The following is a 22,911-nucleotide window of genomic DNA, read 5'->3' on the forward strand; positions in this document are numbered from 1 at the left end:
GGCAGAGATTTATGAGTTGGGTGAGGAAAGAGTAGTAGTTCCAGCAAAGGAAAGGAAAATGCACTGAACTACAGAAATGGGGAGAAGCAATGAATATTAAAAGAAATAGACTTACGTTAGGAGAAAATGGCAAAACTAGGGTAGATTCCCATATATCTCAGCAGGGTACTAGAGAGCCCCACGTGTTAATACACAAGAATACATTCTATGGAAGATGTTATTATTATCTGTATGAAACTGGATGCCCACTGGAATTTGTACATGAATGCACAATGCAGTCACTCACTACCACAAATTCTGCAGTAGAGCCTCCCACATGTGGGGCAATTCCAGGGATCAGCATATCCCTATAATGGATCCAGAGTGTAATGGATAAGCCGTGCCCTGGGAAAACTGCCTTTAAGATCATGGTATCTGCCCTGCCAGGGAAGTATGAAACTGGGTATTTCTAAGGCACATTGAAACAAACCTCCTTTTTAGCAACAAGTTATGGGTATTTTGAAAATCCCTGACTGCAAAATGCATAGAAATAGCAGATAAAATATAGTAAACATGGACTTAAATGCATAGTTGTGCTTCCAAGAGAATAGAAATACCCAGGGGAAAACGGCAAAGCAGAAAACCTGAATGGTCAATTAATACAAAAACCACGAGTGCTCTGGAAACATTTCCCAATCTCAAGAATCTAGAGACTTGAATCTGAAGGCTGTGTAGGGTAGCAGAAGACAAGGCTTTAGGTCACTGCAAGGTAGAGACCTCTGCATAAATTCAGAACTCATTAATCAGGAATTAAAAGCTTCTAACAAAAGTAAAGAGAGAAAAAAAGAGCTTGTTCATTTCATGTTCATTGCAGCATTATTCACAATAGCCAAGAGGTAAAAGCAACCTAAGTATCTGTCAACAGATGAATGGATTTTAAAAAGTGGTATATACACAATAAACTACTATTCAACCTTATAAAAGAAGAAAATCCTGTCATATGTCATAACATAGATAAACTTTGGTGATATTATACTAAGTGAAATAAACCACTCACAAAAATACACACACAGTGCTGCATGATCCTTCTTAGATGATGAGGTTTTTAAAGTAGTCAAACTCTTAGAAACAGAGACGTAAAATGATAGGTGCCAGGGACTCGCAGAGGGGAAAAGAGGAGTTGTTCAATGGGTAGAGAGTTTTATAGGTGAATCCCAAACTCTAATCCTACTTAAGCTGGTATAGAGGATAGAAACAAAGATAAGACTGTAGATTTATGAACAATAGAAAGTGAAAATCAAGCATTCTAGACCTAGCCAAACTGTCATTCCTATATGGAGACGAAAAGAGAAAGAGTCTCAAACATGCAGGAATGTAGGACAATCATTTGTACAAATATTCTCCAAATTATATTCTCCAAATTAAAATAAAATATTCTCCAAATTAAATATCCTCCAAATTAAAAATATTCTCCAAATTAAAATAAATGTGGCTGGGCACAGTGTCTCATACCTGTAATCCCAGCACTTTGGGAGGCCGAGGTGGGTGGATCGCTTCAGGCCAAGAGTTCAAGACCAGCCTGGGCAACATGGTGAAACCCCATCTGTAGTAAAAACTCAAAAATTAGGCCATGGTGGTGGGCACCTGTAATCCCAGCTGAGGCAGGAGAATCACTTGAACCTGGAGACAGAGGCTGCAGTGAGTGTACCACTGCACTCCAGCCTGAGTGACAGAGGGAGACCATGTCTCCAAGAAACACGAAGCAAACAGACAAATACATTTTACACTGGCAAAGATCAAATTACTTGTGATTATAGTGCTCATCATTTACTGGGTATATAATCTCTACCAGTAGTTTCACTAGATACTTTATAAACGTCATTTCTATCTATCCTTTAACAGGTTTCTAAATTAGATGTTCTATCCACTTTATGGATATGAGAAATCTAAGAGAATTGACTAACCCACTCTTAGATTTCTCATCTATGAAGTCGATAAAATAGCTCATTTAGAGGCTTTGTAATTTGCAAAATATCATATCGCTAGGATTGTAAATTGATCTTGGTACTTTTTGATTTTTTGACTTAAAGTCATGCTGAAGTGTGCTGGGTTGACAGGCATTCTAAAATTCAGCGCAAGGCATAAGCAAAGTGGCATCTTTTCCTACTGGGGTAAAGGAGCCAGACGACCAAAATAATCAGTTCTTTAAACCTTTGTGATGACTCACATCCTTGAAACTTTATCAACTCTTAACATGATATCGTGTACACTGGAAAAATACAATGTACATTTTTAATAAAAATGGAGTGGGTTTTAGGAGATCTGTAGCAGTCACAGCTGACATCCAAACTGTTCTATTTCACGCGTGGAGGTTTCCATCTTCCACCACCACGACCTCCACCTTCCTGCTCTTCACTCCTTACTTTACTGATCAGTTACCATTTTTCTCTCTTCCAATTCGATTTAAAGTGACAGGACGGGACAGAATGACATAGAAATCACAGGGTTTGTGCGACCTGGAAAATGGGGTCCACACAAACCTCTGGACCGCGTTTTCTCAGGGGTAGACTTGATGCTCAGATGCTGATGTTCTGTGCTGGGCCTTTTGGGTTCCTCCTCCTCATTCGCTCTTGCTCCTAAGCATCACCTGCTCTGACTTGTAATCGTTGTTCTAACATCCCCTAACACAAAGGAGTTAACTGAAGCTCTGAGAGGCCTGGAGGTCAGTCGTGGACCTTCATATTATTTGACTTTAAACAAATCTTGAAAGATTCATCCCGGTCACATGGCACCTGTGTGCATGGAAAGGCATTCATCTCACGCCAGTACAAAAGCAGCAGCAGCGTTTGCCAGAAATCGTGGGATTCCTCTCCTTCCCGTGGGTTCCGGGTCTGAACTGCCAGGCCTGCTTTGTCAGGAGTGATATATGTAAGAGTCATGGCTGGGCGGGGCTGGGTTGTGCTATGGCACGTAAGGGATGAAAGTGAGAGATACTTCTTAATTACAAATGTATGTTCTTTATTCTTCTAAGTTTGGATTCACACACCTCAATTCCATTTTTTTTTGCACAAAATCTCACCGTATCATTAATGGATTTGTACAGTGCATTGACAATATCATAATCTATCAACTCTAACCTGATTAAGCATGCACTTGTCATTTTAAAAAATGGGAAAACTGGCATACATGCTTCAGCCAAGAATTTGCCACACCTGCATTGTGTACGCAGCTGGTTTAATTATAGACATAATGTGTTTTAGCATAGTATGTACAAAGCTGCATCACATCTGAACATCTCATTTGATGTATTTCCTGAGACCTGTTTGCTACTGTTCTTTTCTTTGTGACTGTCCTTACCTTTGTGACTGTCCTTACAGAACATTTTTATTAATTAGTAATTTACCTAATTACTATTTTATCTAGTTTTATTAATAGTAATATATCTAATTACTATTAGAGAATTAATTATACTTCAGTGCCTAGCTGAAACTGCAATCTTATTCCATCACATCTGGAAATGGGTGTACGCTCATAGCTCCTTTGCAATCTTATTCTGTCACATCTGGAAAGGGGTGCACGCTCATAGCGCCTTTTGAAGATAATTAGGCCTCACAGAAGGAGTCATGATCTACATTTCCTTGAACATCCAGAAAGCAGAAATGACGATACTGTGACTGACGCTGTCTGTGTTCTGAGGAGACTGTTTTGGTAAAATCGGTTTCTTAGCACCAAGTTCTTAGGTGACCGGTGGCACAGATCACCACTCGCATCACTGAATACAAACTGACTTGGGCTCTATAGGGTGATGGCAGTTGAGGGTTGACAGCAGTGCTGTAGGAACAAGGCTTGAATCACAGAGAGAGCGTCTACATGGAGCAGTGTGGTGATATATTTCCAAGCACACAATTTCTACAACAGGTCGATCGCAATTCTCACACAGCTAACCCCGCCCTAAAGTGAATATTCAGTAAAAGCAATCATATCTTTATTCCAAACCATCTGAATTCACTGATTTTTATAAATATGTTATTTTGTTCTATCAAATAAATTCCACTCCTGGATTCCTTAAAACAACTCCTGCACTACTTTATAGGTAAAATGATCAATTTGCATAATTACTTCAAGTTATTAAACTGCTAAGGCAGCAAAATTCTTTAAGCTACTTTTTGCTAAACTCTAATCATTAAGTGAAACAATATTTTTCCCCCCAAAAAAGGTACCAGTTTCCTGGAAATATTCTTCATGGCTTTATTTCCTCTGCTAATTGATCCTGGTCATTTAATTCAATAACTTTTATAAACTTAAAATTATAAGAATTTAATTGACTTTTGCTTAGTTTCCAATTATGTCTAATTTGTTTCTATTCAGTCTCATTAAATCCAGTTATAGTTGGACTAATAGTAATTACTCCCAGTAGTTAATGTACTTTAAAATAAGGACTCTGTCTTCCGTTATTTTCAAGTAATTTTTCATCAGGGTTAGGTACGGCTTCCTAATCATATTAATACAAATGGTTTCCATGTGCACGAGTAAGTTTGCATTTGGTATGTCGGCAGCCCCATGAAACTTAGCAAAGCTAGCAAGTCCCTAGACACAGAGCAGCCGCTGCAGAGGTGGCCTCCCCGTCGCATCGTTAATATCAGTTGTAATTGGTAGGCAATCACTTAGTTTCACATTTCATTACCCGAGTTACACAAATGTGTAAAAAAACCACAGTTTTAATAAAAGGGAGTAAAAGAGAATATGAGTAATATTCACAAACACCATTTGGGAGAGGTAGTATTTTCTCAGAAATGGTGCATTCCTGGAGCAAGGTCATTCTGTGTTTGGTTTGTTAAATATCTATTTTTATTCTGACAAACCACTGGAAAAGCCCAGCCTCACAAGGACTCTCCATGTGGGCGATCACACAAAGGGACACCCATAACACAAAATCAAAACAAGGGTGGTCCGGGCTTCACATTAAAGACTCATTACCAAGTTTTCTTAGAAGAGATAAAGATCACAAAGCTACTTTTATGTGATGAAAAACAGTGAGAAAGAGTAAATGGAACAATAAGTGTTAGGAAACAACAGTGAAAAACAAGCTGTGGAGAAAAATGAATGGAATTATGTTTTGCTTGGTATTGATTTCCTACACTGATATCAGAAAATACAGGAAACAACAAAGTACATTTTTTTTTGAGGCAAATAGAACATAAAACAAATGAGTGTTAAAGATTATTTTGCCGTGCTAACCAAAATATCTGTGCCGTGTTTCTTCCCTTAAAAAATACGATTTTGTACAATTACATTTATATAAATTATTGAAATAAAATTGTAAAGAGGAGAACACACTTGGGGTTGCCAAGGGGAAGCAGTGGAGGAAAACGTGTCAGCGTGTCCGCAAAGATTGCAGGTTGGAGCCTGGTGGTGAGGCCACAGTTCTGTATCTTAACTATCGAGGTAGTAGTTACAGAGATCTACCCAAGATAAAAACGCACAGAACACATACGCACACACACACATACACAAATGTGTACAAAACTGCTGCGATCTGAGTAACCTTTTTGAATTGTACCTATGTCAGTTTCCAGGTTTTGATACTGCTCTGTAGCTATGTAAGATGTCACCACTGGGAGAATTAGTGAAGGTATACCTAAGACATCCCTGTACCTTTTGCAACTTCCTATGAATCTATAATAATTTCAAAAGAAACTTGAAAGTCAAGTATAGCAGAACTAAATCCATCACTTCAAAGAGGAAAAAACTGAAGATTAATGAAATTGTTGAAGAATATCAAATACTCAATAGTCCGCATGAGAGCCGTATTCTGTCCACTCGCCGATCGGCTGTCATTTAGCCTTTTCCTGATGTGCCCTGGAGGACTTGAGCTCCCCTTGGATTGCCAAGGCCTGTAATGTTTAGTTGTTACTAACTTTGTACTGGACCAAAAAAAATGAAAAGTGATCGAATAATCATTTATAATAACAACTAGTACTTTTACTTATAAAGAGACAATAGTGGTAATGGATTTAAATATTTGGGGTAAAGAATAGGATCCTGGTAAGACAATACTGGCAAAATATAAAACAGAAAAATAAGGAATCAGAAACATAAGTAGTTCAGTATTGTGAAAAAAATTCTGGATCTGAGAAGCAAAAGAACAGAGATTGCATTGCGTTTCTGCTTCAGCCCTGCTGAATCACCTTAGGTGTATTGCGTTTCTGCTCCAGACCTGCTGAATCACCTTAGGCAATGCATGCTCTTTCCCTGAATCTGTTTTCTTTTCTACAAACTAAAGTGAACTAGGTCATCTCCAAGGTCCCCCAAATATTCACACTTTTCGACTCTACATGTACTTCAGTTGAATTCCTAATTTCAGTCTGGATAATACGTGTGTGCTGCACCACAGGTGGTATGTGTAAACACTCACGTTGGTCCTAAAAAATAATTAAATCTAGCATTTGGCAGCTGGAAGCCACTGCAATCTTTTAAGTATTCCTGAAGCTTATTTTATCAGTGTATCAAGATAAAATGCTAATAACGTGGTAGATGTAAAGTCTGTTAGCAACTATCAGTGCTGTGTTATCTCAGAAGACCTTGTAAGGATGATAAGAAATGGATCAAGTAAAACAGCCTGAATTGACCCCCAAGAGCCACTAAAATGATTAACTATTCCATTCATGAAAATTCACTACGGTTAAACTATCTAAACTTGCAGTTCCCCGAGCTGACGTTATTCCAGTTCTTCATGGGACTATTAACTGCACCTTCATGTGGCTAAACATCATGAAGAACAGCAGCCTTAACAATGTATTGCCATTTCTTTATATACCTGTTTACACTTGTGATCATAACAATGTTAACTTTAATACTCTCACACAAAAAAAATTTGAAAAAAATACCCCTTTTACAACATGAAGCTGAAGATCTAGGATTGCATCAACGATCAAAAGCTAAAAGGTAGTACCAGTAATCTCTGTTAGTGCTGCAAAAAGACATCAAGTTCAGTATCAACTTAATAAAAAAAGATAGTTCTTAACCAGCAACTGAACTTTAAAGTTATCATGTTGCTTGCAACTGAAATACGAGCCTATTCACAAACACAGACAATATTCACATGAACATCCCTGCTAAACTCTACCTGACCTCACGGTGAGAGTAAACCGGGAGCAGGGTAGAGATGACAGCTCTCCATATATAATGCCTGAATCTCCAGGAGGCAACAGAACAGGATCATTGCCCCACCAGGGCTCCTTCCCATCTGTTTTGATCATCCAGGCAGACCTATAGTGAAACAAAATGAAAGCACTAACAGTTTCCTGGGCTGTATTTTTCTTAGTACCATACAGAGAAACACCTAGTCACACTGCCACTGACTGTATTCCCAACCCTGGATTTTGCATTCTCATGCCGTGGGTTACAAAAGGCAAATGGCAATGTATATCTATCACTATCAGCGGATATAATTTTGCATTCTCATGCTGTGAGTTACAAAATGGAAACGGCAATGTATATCCATCACTATCATCAGATATAATGCACGAAAGACACTTGCTATGGATGGCTGATCATAACAATAACATGATCTGGGGCCATCAGAAGCCCTATTTGACTCTCACTTTCTCACATTTTTGCAGGCTGCTGGCTGACCTCCACCCCACTTCAGGAACAACAGGGTAGACGACAGCTGGGCCGATCCATAAACTCAACAGTAGCCCAGGAGATGGCCTGACGTGAAAAGTTCTGCACAAGCAGGAGCAAAACGAGCTGATAACTCCCTTTGCATTCTGTGTGTACTCTGTGTGTTATTTTCACAGAGCAATACAAGTTTCTGCTGTACTGCACACACACATTACTCACTTTCTTTGCTGTCATGATGCTTAAGTATTTCAATTGCATTTTTAAGTAATATATCTTTCAAAACTTAGCTTAAAAATTGCATGATCTCCAGTTGTAGCTTCAATAGTCTGTTGAAAAGTTTGTCTAAGACAGTAGGCTTTAAACATTCAAATAACTCCTTGGTCCACTAGCTGGACCAATAAAGTTATGTTTGTTAGTGAAAAGCAGCTTTGTAACATTTTCCTGGAGATATCCAAATGAATAAAGGTGACCTGGACACTTACCCAACAGTGACGATGCTTTAAAAGTTAAATTATGTGAGTTTATGACTGGAGGACAAGTAGTTTACACAATTACACACCTTGGTATCTCTCTAAACTAAATTCATACAGACACACAGGCACACAGTGACAAATAACCAGCACACTTTCACAGAGAAAGCATGATTGCTCACTGATCATCATGCTTGTCTATTAAATACTTACAAATTTTTGTACTAAAAACCAGCATCAAAGCTTGTACTGAATGAAATTACATGTAGTTAACACACTGTGGAAAGTGAAATTTGCACTGTGTCCATGAAGGAATTATATTATCTAACCAAAGCACAGTAACAAAAATTCCTGCATATCAGAACCATGAAAACCAGGACTGCTTATATACTGCTGTCAGATTTTTACATTATTTGGGAGAGGATATAACAGTACTTAAGAATAAACTGTGATAAGTTAACAATATACATTGTAAATGCTTGAGCAACAACTTTGAACAAAAATACATGCTGCACCTGTTGAGCCAACAGTTGCAATAAAATGTAATACCGATATGGTTTGGCTGTGCCCCCAACCAAACCTCATCTTCAATTGTAGTTCCCATAATCCCCACGTGTCCTGGGAGGGACCCGGCAGACGGGAGTTGAATCATGGGGGTGGTTACTCCCATGCTGTTCTGTGATAGAGCGAGTTCTCACGAGATCTGATGGTTTTAAAGGGAGATTCCCCCTTTGCTTGGCACTTCTTTCTCCTGCCATGTGAAGAAGGACATGTTTGCTTCCCCTTCCGCTATAACTGTAAGCTTCCTGAGTCCTCCCCGGCCATGCAGAACTGTGAGTCAATTAAAACTCTTTTCTTGATAAATTACCCAGTCTCAGGTATTTCTTCATGGCAGTATGAGAATGGACTAATATGAATACTTAAAAAAATTGACCCAAAAGAAAACAAGAACACAGAGAAAGAGTAGCAAAGAACAAATGGGAAACTAGAAGACAAATAGTAAAATAGTAGACTTAAAGCCAACCATATTGTTAATTACATTAAATGCAAATGGGCTAAACACTGTATTTTTTAAAAAAGAAATTTTCATATTGGATAAAAATTCAAGAACTTATAAAATGCTATCTACAAAAAATTCACTTTAGATATAAGACAGATATAGGATAAAAACAAAAGAATTAAAGCAGATGTACAATACAAAAACTAATACAAAAATCTGAAATGGTATTACTAATATCAGATAAAGTTGACTTAGGATAAAATATATTATTAGCAATAGAAAGACATATTTCATAATGACAGAGTAAATTTATCAAGAACATATAACAATCATAAATATGTACAAACCTAATAATACAACTTCAAAATGTACGCAGCAAAAACTAACAAAACTTAGAGAAGAAATAGACTTCAACGCTTTTCTTTTGAAAATTGATAGAAGTAGCCTTTAAGTCAGTAAGGATAATGAATATTCATAATGCTATCAAATACTGACCTAGTTGACAGCATAGCACACATTTTTTTTCATTTGCACGTGGTAAATTCACCAAGATGGGACATACCTCTATTTACTGCTATTTAAATCTCAGTACATTTAGAACTATTGGTATCGTGAACTTAATTTTCTGACTGAAATAAAAAATAACAAGTTATTTTAAGTTTGCTAAATATTTGGAAATTAAGCAACACATTTCTAAATAACCCATGAGTCAGAGAAAACCATAAGGAAAGCTTGCAAATATTTTAAACTTGATGATAAAGTCACAACATACTAGAATTTGTGGAATGCGGCAAAGCAGTGCTTAAAGTGATATATAAAAATATATGTTTTAACGCTTATATTATAAAAGAAGAAAAGTCTAAAGTCAATTCTCTAAGCTACCACCTCTAAAAAACTAGAAAACTAGAAAAAAGGAACAAATTATTCCCACGAAGAAGAAATGAAAGAATAAAGATAGAAGAAAAAAACCTAATGACATAGAAAACCAAAACAACAGAGAAAAATCAGTGAAACCAAAAGCTGGTTTGTTGGAGGCCAAACGAATGAGGGTCGTGATGAACTCAGTGTACCACTGGAGGCTACAGGAGTAAACCGCAAGCTGTTCTCATGTGAGCAGGATGTTGGCAAACTGCGGCTGCCCAGAAGGAGTGCTGCAGGCAGTCACGCCCCAAGCACAGTGTTGCTTGTGATTAGGCACATCTGAAGCCTGTGAGCAATCATGTGAACCTGCGATAAACCAAGCAGCTGATGAACTGTTACCTCCTCCTCCCTGCTCTTTCTACCCAGTAAATACAAAGGGCTGCAGAAGCTCAGGGCGGCCTTTGCTCATTAGAAGCAAGGAGCCCCTGATCCCTTCTTTAAAACAAATCCTTTTTTCATTGTCTTCATTTCTGCATTCGTCCCCCTTCATTCAGTCCCATAATCACTGTGACACTGGTTTTTTAAAAGATGAATAAAGTTGGCAAATGCTTAGATTGATTAAGAAAAGACAAGAGAGAAGAAAGACACAAATTATCAAATCAGGGATAAAGAAGAGGACAACATCACTAATGCCAAGGGCTTTAAGGAGTTAACAAGGGGATATTATGAACAACTTTATGCCAATACATTCAACAAATTAGATATATCAACAAATTTCTTAACAGACATATAAATAAAATATGGGTAAAAGACTTGAACAGACACTACATGCAAACGGATATATGAAAGGCCAATAACCACATAAAAAGATGCTCCGTGTCATTAGACATCAGGGAAATTCATATTTAAACTGCAGAAAGATTCCATTTCACATCCACTAGAATTATTACAATTGAAAAGAGAGAAAATACCAAGTGCTGGTGAGGCTGTGGAGCCACTGGAAAATGAATACATTGCTGGTGGCAGTCAAAATGGTAGAACTACTTTGGAAAACGGTGGGTTGGGTAGTTTTTTATATAGTTAAAAATATCAAAAGTCCCAGCAACTCTATTCCTTAGATATTTACCCAAGAAAATAAAAACATCTCTACACAAGGGCCTACGTAAGAATGCTCACGTAACAGCTCCATTATAACAGCTAATAATCAGAAACAATCAAAATGTCCCTCAGCAGGTGAACTGTGGCATCTGAGACTCAGCAGTAAATGGAACGATACAGTAAAATAAGACAAAACGGAAAGAACTACTGATGCGTCCGCAACTTGGATGAATGTCAACGCCTTATGCTCAGAGCTACAGATGGAATGTTTGTGTCCCTCAAAAAACTCCCATGTTGAAATGTAACCCCCAAGCTAATGATTTTAGGACGTGGGGCCTTTGAGACGTGTTGGGTCATGAGGGTGGAGACCTTGTGAATGAGATTAATGCCCTTAAATTACCAGAGAGGACTCCTTTGTCCCGTCCATCATATGAAGACACAGCAAAAAGATGACCATCTATGGACCAAGAAATTGTCCCTCATCAGACACTGAACCTGCTGAGGCTTTGGGATTTTCAGTTTCTATAACCATGAGCAATAAATTCCTGTGGTTTCTAAGCTGCCCAGTCTATGGCAATTTGTGATAGCAGCCTGAATGGACTGAGGCACTGAGTACAAGAAGGCAGACACAGAAGGGTCATCCTGCATGAAACCAAACACATTAAACCCTAGAACAGGCCAAGTAAATTCACGCCAGCATAACACATGAGTCCAAACACATTAAACTCTAGAAGAGGCAAAGCAGATTCACACCAGTGTTAACACATGAATCCAAATACATTAAACTCTAGAACAGGCAAAGCAGATTCACACCAGTGTAACACCAGTCAGTGATTGTCTGGAGCTGGAAATAAGGGGGTTAACTCTGAAGAAACATGAAGGAAATTTCTGGAGAGGGGAAACGTTCTATACCTTGATTTTGGCGGTAGTTACACAGATATAAACGTGTCCAGTCTCGGGTAGTTACACAGATATAAACGTGTCAAATCTCATGAAGCTGTACCCTTAAATGCGTGTATTTTAATGTATGTACATTAGCCCCGGTGAAGTGGTTTTATTCTAAAAGGTTTAAACCATTTGACCATATGCATGCTCAGAATAACAGACACTTTCCATAAACTCTTATTCAGTATATTCAGTTCAAATAAATAGTGTACTTCAACATCACCTACTGCAGAAGTTCCAAATTTTTATTTTAAAATTAAGACAATAAATGTATTGAAATGTAATTCTTAAAATACATGTATCCTAGGCTGAATGAAGAGAAAGGAGCATGTCATTCCCAGGAGGGCAGAAAGGGATCCTTCCACAGCATTCAAGTCAGTCTGCACAGTCTCCTGCTCCGGCTCCCCGAAAGGAGACCTGGCACTGATCCTAACAATCTACAGGCTGAAAAAGGCACTGGGAGAAAAACTGCAGGAGCAGGGGTTTCTACTGAGGTTGAAGCAGTCAAAGAGGTAGGACATGGTATCTTTATATCCAACATCGGTATCAACGTATTCTTCAATCCCGATGGCAATCTATAAGCACGTTAAGTCTCCATCAATTGAGAAAATATTTAAGAGATATCATTACAGTTTACCTTAAAAAAAAAAAACTAGCGTTCAAAGAAACAAAAATTTAACACACGTAGGGGTTATAATATTATTAATAAACTGTTTCAGAATAACTGCCTTTGGGTGTCTAACCATAAGCTGGAAAATCCATCAGAAAGTGAGGCAAGGAGAGCTCTTTTGCTTCTTCTTAACCTATGGAACAAGCACCTACTTCCTCCACACCCTCTCACCAGGGCCAGTAAGTAAATCACTTTACAGATACAAGCTTTAGGTTTTTCTGCCTCTGTTAGCCTGGGTTGATTATCAAAAGCAGAGCCCAGGGTAAGCACCTGGATGCAGGTAGTTTATTTTGTAATCAGTCCCTGGAGATAGGAGTGAAAGTCTTGAAAAAGTGAAAGAGGGAAAGAGAAAAAATCAGTTCAAAGGTGTATTACCTAACAGATCCCACTGTAGGTACTTAAGTTAATCCCATTGGGACACTAAAATACACTCAAAATACATATCTCATTATTAAAAAAACACTCAAAATATATCTCATTATTTAAAAATACACACTCAAAATACCTATCTCATTATTTTAAAAATCAGTGTTTTGACTATGTCCTGCGTTAAATTAAAAGAAACTATGTGTTGCTATGATATTTGATGGAAATACTTTAATATGGTTGATATGGTTTGGCTGTGTCCCCACCCAAATCTCATCTTGAATTCCCATGTGTTGGTGGGAGGGACTGGTGAGAGGTAACTGAATCACGGGGCGGGTCTTTCCTGAGCTGTTCTCATGACAGTAAGTCTCACGAGATCCGACGGTTATTATAAAGGGGAGTTTTCCTGCGCAAGCTCTTTTTGCCTGGCTCGTTCTTGCCTTCCACCATGATTGTGAGGCTTCCCCAGTCACATGGAACTGGAAGTCCAACTAAACCATTTCCTTCTGTAAATTGCCCAGTCTTGGGTATGTCTTTTTCAGCAGCATGAAAACAGACTAATACAATGGTATCACCAGAATTTGACTCCACAAAGGCCAAAGGATTTTTCTATTGTCTTAAGGAAGAGGTGGAATCCCCACCTCCATCCCATATTTATTTGTAAAGTAAACACCACCCGGATCCTTCTTCTGGTTACAAAGGAGAGATTAAAGAAATTTGCTTCAATACCTCTAATGCTGTGTGACTTCAGGGTAGCTATACACTTTCTCCATGCCCTAGTCTTTTGTCTTCAAATTAAAGTATTGGACTATATCACCTCAAACTCCATCTGAAAAATTCTATTCAGGGATATTTTACTTTACATTTAAGTGTCAGTCTACTAACAGAATATTTACTGTTGTTCTTAAATATCTCCTCAGTTGATAGAGTCTTCTGAAAATGCTGGTAGGGTGTCAATGAGTTTGGCAAATATGCACATATCATTGTCAGGGATTTAAAATTTACTCTCCACTGACTTTCCATAGACTTTATAGTCTGTACCAAGTCTAGCCCTTGTGTCATGTGTATTTTTTCACCAATTAGTCTGACAACCATTTGAGTACAGAGCTGTGTCTTGAACACCTCCACTGTCCTCTTTAACGCATAGATAGTCCTGTCACCACTAGAAGGGCTTAATATTCATTAATAAATGCAATAGGATTGAAAGTAACTTTTCCAAAACACACGGCAAATTAATTCCCCATTCAATTCCACATTCCTTTCAACAAATACATTAAACAATATTAGATACTGGGCATCTAAAAGATATTTACTGCACTGTCAGAGTTTTCACTGCAAATAATGTGAAAAAACAAGTGTGGCATTAAAATTATAAGTCTGAATATTTTGAATATGTCTTGCGTTAAATGAAAAGAAGACTACATGTCACAATAATATCTGATCAGAAGACTTAAAAAGAAATAATTATGTTAACATAATTACTTTAAGAATTTATGCATTGTGCAGGCTCCTCTCATCAAGATAAAAGAGAAGGTTGAAGACTACTAATTTTCTGGTGACTCAAAAAAACAGACTATTGAAGATCAACCTGAGGAGAACTCATTTACGTTTAAGACTGTACATGCTTTATGTTTTTAATCATAATTACAGTTCTTTATGTTTACTTTCAGGAAGAAGAAATGTGTTGCTTTTTTCATTGTTATTATTTTTGTTTTGTGTTTTTTTCTTTTTCCCTTTTTTTTTTTTTTTTGGTTGTTTCTGTCTTTGTCTGAATCTCCCAGGCAAGCAGGCAAGTCACCTATACCCCCATGCAGTATGGCTCCATGATACCCCCAAGGCCCAGCAAAGACGCTTGGCATAGGAAATAATATCGACTCATTGGGCTATAGAGTATGTGTTGTTTAAGGAACTGAATTTTCTCACTTAACCTGTAAATCAACTTGTCAGCTTCATTTTGACTAACCCACACTCTGAAAACAAATTCACCACCTTTGTGCTAATTTGCCCGTGTTTTCACATCAGAATTTTTTGTCTAATTTAATTTCTGCAGAGCTGCTTGAAATCAAGATAATCTATAGCAGTCTCTGCTTCAAACAAAATAGAAAACTTTTTTCTTCTACAAAAAGGGGTGCCCTTAATTTTATGATTGGGGTCCACATGTGAAATTATTCTTATAAAGCAAAGCAAAAAGTACCAAAAACCATCTATTTGGGGTGATTTTATTAATAACAGTATTTTTACCTTGAAGTCTTCAAAGTGCTTTCAGATTTGTCATTTCATTTGACTTCTGTAATTATATCGGAGCCAAGTATTAATATACCAGTTTTATAGATGTAAAAACTGAGACAGAAAGAGGTTAGTAACTTGCTGAAGTTTGTTCAACTTGCAAGTGAGGGGCAACCAATCAGGAGTTCTCTGTTCAGAAGCTCAATGTGAAAGGGCCTCTAGAATCCAAAGAGACTCAACATTGCACATTGAAAATCAATATAGCCAGCAATCTCAGCGCCTTGAGGGGCCAGTGTGGTAGGAACTCTTGAGGCCAGGAGTTTGAGACTAGCCTGGACAACATAGCAAGACCCCATCTCTATGAACAACAACAACAACAAAATTAGCTGGAGGTGGTTGTGCATACCTGTAGTTACAGCTACTCAGGAGGCTTAGGCAGGAAGACTGCTTAAGCCCAGGAGCTGCAGTGAGCTATGACTGCACAAATGCACTGTTGGCTGGGCAGCAGAGACCCTGTCTCTATTTTTTTTAAATCAATACAATCAGGGCTGCCTACCCTAGCACATTAAATATCCCCAATTCCCTGTGTCCATCTCTAACCTTGGGCCTGTCTCTTCATCCAATTTTCCCGTTCTTTTTTCCCAGACTTCCAAGCAAAATGGAAGGAAATCATATAACAGCATAAGCATTCTCCGTTTTCTGGGTCACACTCCCTCAGAAAGTACTTACTGAGCATCTGCTATATCAGCTGTGGTCAGTGTAGCTCTTGAACAAGACAGACAAAATTCTCAGGCCTCTACAAGGGTCATATTTGGTCTTCATTTCTCTACCATTTGTAACATTTTATTTTATTTGTCTTTTATTGGAAACTCTTCAAATCCTTTCTGAAGTAGATATAGTTGAAATAAGGATACAAGTTGAGACTGAGATCATATACTGAGTCATTTCTCTTGCAAATTCATAGATATTCTAGTAAATATCTCATTTTGTTTTTCTGTTTGTTTGGAGGGAAGGGGTAGTTCCTGTCTTGCTACTTTTCTTTCTCACTGTGCCATGATTTAAGTTCCTTCATTCATTGTGTTGGCTGTCTTGAAGGTAGATCCAGAAACCTGCCTCACACTGGAAGCAGCAAGGGCTTTTCCTCGCCGGCTCTGGTGCAGCTCTTGGGCAGGCATGTGACCAGCCCGTGGCTGTCAGTCACTCTCCCTCCAGGCTCGGACACTTGATCAGTGGAGAACAGCAGAGCATGTGGTGTTTATCACAGCAACAGTGTGCTCAGCAAACCCTTCCTGCCCAGAGATCAATGCAGAGTCCTTGCTTCCCGAGTCCCTTTGATTTCCATTTCCATGCCTAGTTTCTCAGCTTCCAGTTTATTCTTTGAGCCTTGCTCTCACTGCTGCCACCAATATTTTTCAGGCATTTCCCCTTTCCTTTCATGTTATTTTCAGATGGTTGCAACTAAAGACCTTAAGTGATGCAACTGGGCCCTGTTATTCCCAACTATCCAAACTCACCTCGGCTATTCCCAACTATCCAAACTCACCTGGGCCCTGCTACTCCCAACCATCCAAACTCACCTGGGCCCTGCTACTCCCAACCATCCAAACTCACCTGGGCCCTGCTACTCCCAGTGTCCCCAGTGAGAAAGAAATACACCAAGCCCCACAGAAGGAGGGGTCAGAGCTCCTTAGGAAAGGGAGGAGACCACCCCTCATATTGTCTTATGCCCAATTTCTCCATCCAAAGAAAGAAGAAGTAAAAACTAAAAGGCAGAAATGAAATCCACAGGCAGACAGCCCGGCGCCGCGCCCTGGGCCTGGTAGTTAAAGACCGACCCCTGACCTGACTGGTTCTGTTATCTACAGATTACAGACATTGTATAGAAAAGCACTGTGAAAATCCCCGTTTTGTTCTAATTACCGGTGCATGTAGCCCCCAGTCACGTACCCCCTGCTTCCTCAATGGATTACGACCCCCTCACGCAGACCTTAGAGTTGTGAGCCCTTAAGGGGGACAGGAATTGCTCACTCAGGGAGCTCGGTTGTTGGAGACGTGAGTCTTGCTGAAGCTTCCGGCTGAATAAAGCCCTTTCTTCTTTAACTCAGTGTCTGAGGAGTTTTGTCTACAGCTTGTCCTGCTACCAGTCAGCACTGGGCACTCAAATTCTCTTATGCAATAAGCACTCTATAAATATTGGTGAAAGGAAAGGGGTGGAAAGGAGGAGGGAAGAGAAGAAAGGGCAAAGAAAGAGAGGAAAAGAAGGAAAAGGAGGGTGGGAGGGAGGAAGGAAGAAAGAGAGAGGGAGCAAGAAGGGAGGGAAGAAGGGAAAAATGTAGGGTGGGTAGGCAGGAGGAAGGGAGAGAGTCAAAGATAAAGGGAGAAAAGGAGGGCAAGGGGAGGGAGAGGGAAAAACACAAGGGCATGGGAATAAATCCCAAGTGACCATTTCTGGCAAAAAATGCTGAGTTAAAAAAATCACTAGAGGACCACCCCTTTGTTTAGGTACATGCTATCTCTTAAAAGAACAGAGAAATTATAGTTTATATATTTTACATGAATATTGAAGAAAATAAGGATCTGAAGGATATGCAGAGAAATAGATGAAAATACAAAATTAAGTGCCTAAATTCAGAAAAGCTGGTAAATATTAATGAAGTAAAATAGCAGGCAAAGAAATGTGGGATGGGAGTGTGACTTAGAACGTAGACCAGAATAAGAGAATTAAAAGTTATTTTAAAGCTAGTTGAAGGCTGAGGGTGGAAAGCCATAGGATTCCTGCTTTTTTCTGTCTATGCTACTTTGGCAAGTATAGTGCATAAAAGACATAAAGAGGATTGAGAAAATCATGTCTGATCTTTGTACTTAAATGAAATTTTATCCAAAACCAAAAAACAAAAACAAGAGTGAGAGACAGAACTTTTTCTATGGGTTTCCCACTGTGGAAATCTCCCTATAGACACTTTATGTGTTCTTTGATCATTTGGCTGGTTGGATTTCTAATACCTCAAACAATTTTCTCTCTCTCCTTGCTGTTTGCTAACTGAGGTTTTCATTGCAGAGGCCTTCTATCCCCCGGGTGCCAATTCCCCATTAATGGAAAGATATCATCTCTCGACATGGTAACCTCCAGGTTTTATTGATGCTGCTTTGAGCACACATCGGTTATGCAACCCAGGGCCTCACGTTTGCTCATCTGTTTTCATTTTGTGGTATAGAAACTTTACATGTCCAGCCACCACTAAGCAAAAACACGAATAAGCAATTATCTGCTAAATTGATGTTTCCCAGATGCAAGTGATTTAATGATTTTATTAACCCTTGGAGTGGCATGTTATTCTGTCTCCACGGCAGGTGAATATTCGGTAGGAAACGCAGCTCCTATACACACACAACTGTCATTTAAAATTAAAGGGAAAAATGAAAATGTGTCTCCAGTCCCTTTTTAGCATTTTTACATATTATGAAATATAAATCTAAAGCAACTTTTAGGTTGTTTACAGAAAACAAAACGTTATCTTTAAATCTAGGGCTTAAAATGAATAGAGATAAATCTAGTTGTCTTAATCAAAATAACTGCCATAGGAACTACATATAATTAGCATCCAAATAAAATCCTTAGTCTACTCTATACAGGAAAGTAATGTAAGTATTAGGAAAATATCAGTTCTATCACGTCTTCTCAAGATCACATTTAAACTCTCGATCTTTGTCATTTCAAGCACAAGCCAAAATACAAGCCAAACCACAAGCAAATCGTGAGGATAAGACTGAATTTTAAATCTTGATTCCAAAAGCCCCTCTTCTATTCTGGTTGGAAAAATAACAAAGCTGTGTTCTGTCTTTTGTCACTGCACATTTAGGCCACAGTCACTCAAGTGTTTCACCAACAATGAGCCCAGCACAAGGTACCAGGAGGCAATGGGCAGGCAGCCTCCGGACAGCTTATTCCAGCACACACTCACACAAAACAAAACGCTGCCAGAGCCAAGCCCCTTTCGGCTTCTTCCTGGCTTTGTACAATCTTATTCCTCATTTAATTTCTCCATCCTGTTCCCTTCCCTCTGCCCCTAGTAGCCCCTGTGACTCACATAAGCCTTTCTCAGGCCAGCAGGCAGTGGGAGCCTCACCCAGCCTGGGGCCAGCAGCGGATGAACCAGGAGTGAGGCCCGGGTCCCAGCAGTAACCAGAGGTGACAGGGCAAGGGCTACAGTTTGAAGATGAGACTTCTGACCACATGGAGAGAAAATTAGCACCAACCTATACCCTTTGCACAGGGTACAGTAGAGCCACCAAATCAAGGCAGGAGCCAGGACCTCTTCGCTGGATGCTGCCCTCACCCATGTCACCCCACACCCGGTCATCGCGGTCTCTGTGCATCCCTTTCCACCTCTTTCCTTTATCTTTGTCCTATTCCACCATTGCTTCTGCTTCCTTCCCCAAGACTGATTGCGTATGTCCCAACCGAAAAAGAAAACTCTCTTCTGCACCCTGCATCAGCCTCTCCACCAGCCGTCCTCCCACAGGGCAATGCCCTCCCCACCCCCACCAGAGGACTTTTAGCAACATCCGGAGGCATTTACGTTTGTCACCGCTAGGGGAGGTGCCGCCACCGGCACGGGCTGCCCAGGCCAGGGACGCTGCCAAACCTCCCACAAGGCACAGGGCAGGTTTCCCCCGCTCGCAACAAAGGATCGTGGGGCCCAACCTGCCCGCAGTGCTGAGGGAGCAACGTTCTTTGGACACCACTCGCTAAGCTTCCCAGCTGAACTCGCTGCGTGTTGTCTACACTTAGTGGTTTCCGCCTTCTCCCTCCCAGCTCACGCGGAACCGCAAGGACTGGGTGGCTGCCTGCGCCGCTGCACACACACAGCTCTGGCAAACGGTGCACCCAGTTCCACGGAAAAGCGCAGCAGATACTTTGGTTCTCTCCTGTCTTCTTTGCTTTTACCCAAAGACAATCTTCACACCAAAACTGTGCTCTCGGTGTGACATCAGAGACACCAGAATGAGACTTCGCTGACGTCACTCACCACCAGGGAGTTCAACCAGCAGCTCCACAGGCGCGAACACCATCGCGCGTGTCCCGCAGCTCAGGACCAAGGCGGAGACACGGTCCTGGACCCCACAGCTAAGAAAAGCTGCTGCGTGGTGAAAAGTGGAGAGCAATGCTGACCGCACACTCCTCCCCAACCTGGCAGAGCCTCACACGCAGAGGTTCCTCTGGATCTGCCGTTGCACAGTGAGAAAGTGAGTTGGAGGCAGAAGTTCTGCTTCCCCGCCGTTCTGGGCCCCTCTGCAGGAGCTCACGCCTGTCTCGTCCCACGGGAAACGCTTCCCCGTCATTCTGGGCCCGTTTGTGGGAGCTCACGCCTGTCTCGTCCCACGGGAAACGCTTCCCCATCATTCTGGGCCCGTTTGTGGGAGCTCACGCCTGTCTCGTCCCACGGGAAACGCTTCCCCATCATTCTGGGCCCGTTTGTGGGAGCTCACGCCTGTCTTGTCCCACGGGAAACGCTTCCCCACCATTCTGGGCCTGTTTGCGGGAGCTCACGCCTGTCTTGTCCCACAGGAAACGCTTCCCCACCATTCTGGGCCCCTCCGCAGGAGCTCACGCCTGTCTCCTCCCACGGAAAACGCTTCCCCACCATTCTGGGCCCCTCTGCAGGAGCTCACGCCTGTCTTGTCCCACAGGAAACGCTTCCCCACCATTATGGGGCCCTTTGCAGGAGCCCACGCCTGTGTTGTCCCACGAGAAACGCTTCCTCACCATTCTGGGCCCCTCTGCAGGAGCTCGCGCCTGTCTTGTTCCAGGGGAAACGCTTCCCCACCATTCTGGGCCCGTTTGTGGGAGCTCACGCCTGTCTTGTCCCACGAGAAACGCTTCCCCACCATTCTGGGCCCGTTTGCAGGAGCTCGCGCCTGTCTTGTCCCACGGGAAACATTGGGAGTGCCCACAGGGTCAGTTAGAAACAAAAACAGGTGGGGCTCACAGCAAACGGGGCACAGATGGGGCCTGGCCCATGGAGGTGCCACATCGGAGAAACTAGCCAGAGGCACCATGCCACAGGAAGCACGTCCACAGGTGCTGCAGGCTCAGTCCCCAGCTGGCTTCAACGCCCTCCAAGATGGCGAACCCTCTTAGATCCAGCATAGAAGGAGCTGCCTCAGCGCGGGAAAGGCGCCCATGCCACACCGTCAGCTAACATCATTCTCAATGGTGGAAGGTCGAAAGCATTTCTCCTAAGATCAGGGAAAAGGATGCCCACTCTCACCACGCCTACTCAACACAGCACTTTCTCTTAGCCAGAGAAAGAAACAAAAGGCATTCTAATTGAGGGAAGAAGTGAAATGTCTGTATTTGCGGCCAAATTTATCCTTTATATAGAACACCCTAATGACTCCGCAAAAAAAAAACTGTTAGGACGTATAAACCAATTACGGTTTCAGGATCAGTAGCGTTCTATATACTAATAACAAATATTTAAAAAGTAAATTTCAAAAACAAATCCCATTTACAATAGCAACAAAATAAATAAATACTTAGGTATTAATTTAACTCAGGAGGTAAAAGACCTGCCTACTGAAAACTATAAAACACTGATGAAAGAAAATGATGGAAACACAAATAAATAGAAATGTTTTCCATGTTTATGGGTAGAAGAAATAATATTGTGAAAATGTACAAACCAATATGTTCTATAGATTCAGTCCAGCCCTTATCGTATATTCAATGTCATTTTTCACAGAAATAGAAAACACAATCCTTACATTCATATGGAACTACAAAAGACCTTACATAGCCAAAACAATCATGAAGGAAAAGAACAGGATGGAACACCCAGAAATAATCCCGCACATTTATGGCCAACTGATTTTTGATGTGGATGCCAAGAGTACACAATGGGGAAAGGAGAGTCTCTCTAACAAATGATGTTGGAAAAACTGGATATCCACATGTGAAATAATGAAACTAGACCCTTATCTTATGCCATACACAAAAATCCACTTAAAATGGATGAAGATTTGGCCTGGCATGGTGGCTCACACCTGTAATCCCAGCACTTTGGGAGGCTGAGACAGGTACATCACCTGAGGTCAGGAGTTTGAGACCAGTCTGGGCAACACGGTGAAACCCCCTCTCTACTAAAAATACAAAACTTAGCCAGGCGTGGTGGCAGGCGCCTGTAATCCCAGCTACTCCCGAGGCTGAGGCACGAGAATCATTTGAACCCAGGAGGTGGAGGTTGCAGTGAGCCGACATCATACCACTGCACTCCAGCCTGGGTGACAGAGTGAGACGCTGTCTCTAAATAAATAAATAAATAAATAAATAAATAAATAAATAAAATGGATAAAAGACTTAAATATAAAAACTGAAATTCTAAAATGACTGGAAGAAAACATAGGGGAAAGCTCTATAACGTTGGTGTGGGCAATACTTTTTTTTGGATAAGACCCTGGAAACACAGGCAATAAAAGCAAAAACACACAAATAAGATGGCATCAAACTCAAAAGCTTCTGCACAGCAATGGAAACAATCAGCAGAGAGAAGAGACAACCCACAAAATGGAGTAAAACATTTGCAAATCATACATCAAATAAGAAGTTAACATCCAAAATATAAAAGAAACTCAACTCAATAGCAAGAAAACAAATAATTAGATGTTAA

The 22,911-nt window shown here is 40.6% G+C and overlaps 1 pseudogene; it reads right to left on the reverse strand.

Annotated features, from left to right (window-relative positions):
- Positions 1–258: 258 nt before the first annotated feature.
- On the reverse strand, positions 259–434 carry LOC119624092 (U1 spliceosomal RNA; annotated as a pseudogene).
- Between the last annotated feature and the right edge of the window lie 22,477 nt (positions 435–22,911).

Source organism: Chlorocebus sabaeus, chromosome 7 (assembly GCF_047675955.1).
Source record: "Chlorocebus sabaeus isolate Y175 chromosome 7, mChlSab1.0.hap1, whole genome shotgun sequence".
NCBI classification, from domain to species: domain Eukaryota; kingdom Metazoa; phylum Chordata; class Mammalia; order Primates; family Cercopithecidae; genus Chlorocebus; species Chlorocebus sabaeus.